Here is a 6,206-nt window from a genome sequence, read left to right as displayed (position 1 = left end):
GAGTGTTTTTGATATAATCGTTTCCGTTCATGCTATCTCCGTTTGATTGTGTGAAGTCCAGATATCCCAAACGAGTTTTGAAGAAGTCAGGTATGTTTTTAAACTTTATTAGGTGCATTGAGGACAATACAAGACTTTTGGGGGGGGGGGTGGTAGGGCCGTTAACGGTTTTCACGTTTCAAAATTTAACTTTTAAAAATGTACAAAAAGATTTTTAATAATTTTTAGGATTTTTGTATGTATATAGTCCCTTTATTAAAAGTCCATAATTTTCCTCCTAGTTTTCTAAAAAAAAAAATGAGAACCCGTCGGCGACGGGCACCGGAAACACCCGTCTGCCCCATTATCCCGTATCCAGACACATATGGCGTCGCCCGAATTTGAACAGAAGGTAACCCGTCGGAGACGGGTTGGGAACCGTCGGTGACGGGCTATGATTAACCAGCCGACGCTGGCTCGGTCATTGACGTACAAGCTCGAATCTAGCACCCTTTTGTTCCAATTTAACTCACTCTTAGATTGTGTTTAACCACACTTTCAACCAATATCAGTATTAACCCTATCTATTCACTTCCAAACTTCTAAAATCCGTATCTATTCTCTCTCTCTTCACACATTCTCCTTCAACTTCTTCATCCCTTTGCCAAGAACCCTAAAACCTTCAAATTCTCATAACTCTCTCAATTCTTCACCAATTCACCTGATTTTTGAGTCCATCTTGCGTGATTTTTCGAGAAGAACAAAACCCCCAACACGGTTTTCGTCAATTCTTGCTAGTTTGCAAGATTTCTGGGTGTGTAACTTAGGGTTTTTGAAGGGGTGTTCATCAATCTTGTTACTTTGCACCTTTTCATAGTTTTTCTTGTTCAAATAGCACAAAGGTATGGATTCACTTTAAATTTATGCTTGATTATCATATATTCAGTGTTTTCCTTCCGAAATTTTAAACTTTTTAGTTTAAGAGTAGGTTGTTTAGACAATGTATGTTGTTCTAGCATGATTTTGAGTGAGATTAGTTGTTTTGAATGGAATTTGAGCATGTTATAACCATAGTGAAGTGATTACACTTGTTATGAACATGATTGAACATGAAGGTGATGTTGAATATATTGTTGAACTTATAAGAAATTGCAAGTTAACAAGGAAATTGATAAGTATATGATAAAATGAGCGACTTTGGAAGTTTAAAAAGGTGATTTTACATTCACTTGTTAATTAAAATATCAACATCACACATTATGTTCAAAGTTTGAGAGTTCAGTAATTGTTGGGGTTTATATTGATGTTTTGCTTGTTTGTGATTGTAGTTATGGCCGGTGGTAAAAGACAAAAGACTACAGGGCAATCTTCATCATCAGGAGTCGGTTCTTCTTCCAGTTTAATACCGAAGAAATGGGAGCAACTTAGCTCCGTGGAAGAGAATGATGCGAGACTATCCAGGCAAGACTGGGCTTGGGAAAAATTTAGGGATAGCCGTAGAGCTCAAATTCGGGATGATGAGAAAAACAAGCCATTATCAGGTTATCAGGATAGGAAGTTGGAAGCTAAGTTATGGAAATGGAAGATGGTAACCAATGTGAACACCTCAGTTCCAGAAAGGGTGATATGTGAACGGGTTGTGAACATGGAAGAATTTCGACATATTGGGATTGTGCAGATGTTCGAACATCAAGGTTGGGAAAGAGTCCTTGACTGGTGTGAAGACAACACCTCCAGGGTGTATTTAGCGGAGGTGTGTGAATGGTTATCCACTTTGAAGCTCGTGAACAAAAATGAACCTCCATCGCAGTGGAAATTGGTGGGGAAGACTAGCCGAGGGAACATGACAATGTCCTTCGAAACAATGAATTGTATTGCGCGTTTCGACTCCTTGGGAGTGCAAGCATACGATTACCCACCCATTGAGCTTTTCTTGGATAATCATATGAACAATGATGATCCCGAGCAGCTGATAGCAGTTGTCTTACCTTACATCAAAGGAGGAGAAGCAAAAAGAAATCAAATGATGATTGAGGCAAAGATTCTCCAAGGGATTTCTGTTGAGAACATTTTAGTGAGGTTTGGTGATCGTGGAGGTGTTAGAGCGAGTGACTGTAGGGTGGTGCACTCTTTGATTTACGGGACCCCTACATTATCATGGAGACACATAGTGATGATGAATACGTGGGCTACTCGGGAGTCGTCCCAGAGGCGTTTTATTCCATACGCATGCCTCATTAGTGCCATGATCGTTCAACAAAATTGCTTACTCACGGAATCACTATGGGTAACTAAACCGTAGGAGGAAATTAACAAGGCCTCCATGAAGAAGAACTTGAAAATACAGATTAAACTCTCGGGGAACAAGTATGTTGTGACCGACAGGTTGGGTCATAAGTATGAGTTTCTTACTTCAGGGACACCACCGGAATCGGGAGAAGATGAAGAAATTGGTGATGAAGAGGAGGAAGCTGAACCCTCCGGTCCACAAAGACCAAGACAAAGATACATGAGGCCGCATTGGGAAATTAATGCAGATGTGGCAGGCTTTGTGAACATTAGACGGGTGCCCTCCTACACAAATTTTGATCGGGGATAGCAAGAGATATATGACAATGTCTCTGCATGCATAGGTGAAGGCTGAGAGTATAACCGAAGGAGGGAAGCCTGGGAGGAGGCACAGGGACCCCAAATGCAGGAGTTTTGGGCAGTTTAAGCAGCCCATCGGGAGAGAATGAATAATTTTGTGGAAGAGCAACAACTGTTCCAAGCAATGCAGAGGTCACACATGGAACAGTTGGCGAAGATGCAAGAGGATGAGGCAGCCCGAAGACGGGCATGGGAAGAAGCAGAGGCAACGCGTCAGAATGAAGCAAGAGAATTGGAACGACGCCGCTGGAGTGCCTTGTATGTCTCTCAACAAATGGCTATTAATAATGCCAAGGTGCACCACGATCAGGAGCGATGCCAAAGAGACTATCAAGCCGGTCTCCCATATGCCGAGCACTCGGGATGGACAAATTACCCCGACCTTCCCCACCCACAAGGCCCACCCGACCCGACTCCTCACTGGCCCGAAGCGGTAGGCTCTAGCTTTATCCCAATTCCGTACCAACCACCGCCTCAAGGGGAGCAAAGTCCACTCGATAACTATAGGGAGATGTTTGAGGCCCTCACTGGTTATCAATACCAGCCAAACCCGCAGTTGATCCCAACGAGCGATATCAGCGGTAGAGGTATGGTATGTTTTGTGTTGTTGTTGTATACTTTGGTTCTTTATTTCTTTGTCGTTTTTATTTAATTTTTGCCTAGTTAAATGAACGTTGTGGGTATGTTCCCTATGTAACCCTCACGAGAGCTACTCGTCCTCCCAAGCTATTAGGGGGTTTAAATGGGCTTGTTGCATACGCTAAATGCAACCGTGATTCCTACGAAAATGAGTTAGGTTTGTTGTTGTTGTAAATTATTTTCCATATAAATCGAAGTGAAACAACGCATGGCTTGGTATTGTGTTTCATAAAAAGGGTAGAACTAGGTAACTAACAAACTTTGATGGTTGTGAGAAGCATGCTTCTACACAAGGATTAGAATTTGTAGGTACAACATGTTCGCGGGACAACCATTTTTATGAAGAGACGAAGGAGATATGAGTATCAAGTGACAAAAATCAGGTGCATGTGTTCCCTTTTACTTTGATTCTTAGTTAGGAATAAGTGGATTGTATTTTGTATTGTATTTTCCGGGGTGAAATGTTGGGAAGGTTAGTCGTGTCACATCCCTTGTGCATTTTTAAAACTCTAGTTCCTACACATTGAGGACAATGTGTACCTCAAGCGTGGGGATGGGGGAGTAGTAAAAACTTTCGATTTTGACCCGTTCATTTAAAGACTACACATTGAGGGCAATGTTTACCTCAAGTGTGGGGATGGGGGAAAATTTCAAAAATTTTTCAAAAATTTCTTGTCTCGAAAGCGATCTTAAAAGCACAAGTAACTAAGTCAACGAGGGATGGCACAACCCATTTGGTCTTTTGTCATGGTCAAGTTCAAATTAATAGCATGACGGGTATTTGGCGGGTGGTTATTTGGGAATAATCCGCCTAAGAAACTAGTACATTATGCATGTCACATACCATACCCTTTACACGTGAGGTTTTGAGCCACTTTCACATCATAGATTTACATATACATGTTTCTTTGTTTGAGTGAACCATTAGTCGCGTATTGTAGAACTTGCAACTTTTGATACGTTCGAGACCATAGACCGGATACAAGCACGAGAATGATTAAGGCATCAGGGAAACCTTCTCCTGTTACAGCATTTTTACATCCTTACCCAAAAATTATCCCCTAGAAGCCAACTTTGAGCCTAAACCTTTCGTTTGACAATCCATTTAGCCCATAACCATAAGCCTTTTCTTTTAAACCGTGTGATGAAAATTCGATTATAGGAGTTTAAGTTGTATAGTTGTGATTTACATAAAAAAAATGTTGTGAAAAAGAATGAAAAATCATTGAGAAAAATCCAAAAATATGTTTTTCTAGTTATTGAATAAAAGGCGAACATCATTGCCTTGGAATTGATGTTTATAATTTACTTGAGTTTAGAATAGTTGCGTTGTAATAAAGATCGAATTTTCATCACCTTAGCCACTTTAAAATATCCTATTCCCTACCCTTAGCCTAGCCCCGTTACAACCCTTCAAAGACCTTTTGACTTGTGCTTAGTATTCGTGATCAGTGGTGGAGAATGATTGAGTTGCAAGCCTATGCGGGTACATGTTCTAATCGGTTTTGAGCGATTAATTGATTTATGTGCTAATACATTATATACATTAGCCAACTTTTCAGCCGAGTGGAGAGAATATTGTGAGGGATATGCATAACTTGTTAGTTTTACGGGCGGGTTAATCTTGGATAACCATTAGTATATGTGATTATTCACTTGACCGGTAAATATGTGGAAATTGTAAAGAATGTGAACTTTTGTATGACACTAGACCTTAACTTTCGTCTTGGGAATGGGAAGTGTATTCGTTGTTCGACCCATGTGAAAGTGAAAAACAGATTTGCTTGAGGGCAAGCAAAAGACAAGTGTGGGGATGTGATACATGGTTGAAAACCGGTGTTTATTATTGCATAACTTAATGTTTTTACATAAGTTTTAATTTCGGATAGCCTACCTTTAATCAAAAATGTGTTTTGCAGGTTTGATGGACTTTAAGGAGCTTTTCGGGAGCTTTACGAGTCAACGGGTCGAAAACCGGAGCACCGGGACGCATTATGGATCAACCGGGAGTGCAAGAAGCGAAGATTGGAGAAACGGAGTTGGACAAGCCGTCGGCGACGGGTATAGGTCGTCCCCGACGGGTTCGGGAAATGCCCGTAAGTCAGAAACATGCGTATCCAGTTAATTAAGCTGTCAGACGGGATTTCATCATTCAGAGCCCGTCGCCGACGGGTTAAGGGCCGTCGGCTACGGCTTGTAATTTCCTGAAACGCGATTTTGGTGATTAGATGGATGAAACTCGATTTTCATTGGGTCGCGGGCATTGATTTTCGTAAGTTACACTTGTTTTTGAGTTTGAAACTTGTTCTTGGAGCCTAATATCATCACCACTTCATCTCCATTCCATCTTACACACCAATTCATCTCTAATCCATCTATCATCACAAAGATCATCCGAATCAAGAAGGATCATCATCACCAATCATTCGCAATCATCAATCTATACAAACCCTAATCATCACCATCAATCCTTCCACCATCATCCTTCACCAAACCTTCAACATTCACCAATTCTCCATCATTTAAGCTTCAAGATGATTCAAAACAAGTTCCAATCATCCGTTGTTCAAGCTTCTTCAACCATGAGCGGCTAATCACCTCGGTTTCACCCCGGTGTAGGTAGTTGTTAAATTTAGGGTTTCGAATTGTTCTTGTTTCAACTTGGTGACAAATTGTGTTTGATTTTTGAAACCATTGACAATAGTTTACATTTGTTTCGTATTCGTAAATTGTCGAACGATGTTAAAAGTTATGACTTTATGAAATGGTTATGTGTAGTTATGCATTATCGTGGTTAGGTTTTACTTGTGTTGATTACAAAGTGCATTCTTGTCCGTTTTTCGAAGCGTTGATAGTTATTGGCACCTAAGTCACGGTACACTAAATCCGCTAATCGTATGCAATTGAGCTGAATCTAAAAACTTGTAGAAACCCTAGGT

This window comes from Helianthus annuus, chromosome 2, assembly GCF_002127325.2.
Source record: "Helianthus annuus cultivar XRQ/B chromosome 2, HanXRQr2.0-SUNRISE, whole genome shotgun sequence".
In the NCBI taxonomy this organism is placed as follows: domain Eukaryota; kingdom Viridiplantae; phylum Streptophyta; class Magnoliopsida; order Asterales; family Asteraceae; genus Helianthus; species Helianthus annuus.
The sequence above is the reverse complement of the archived record's forward strand: the minus strand, read 5'-3'. Positions refer to the sequence as shown.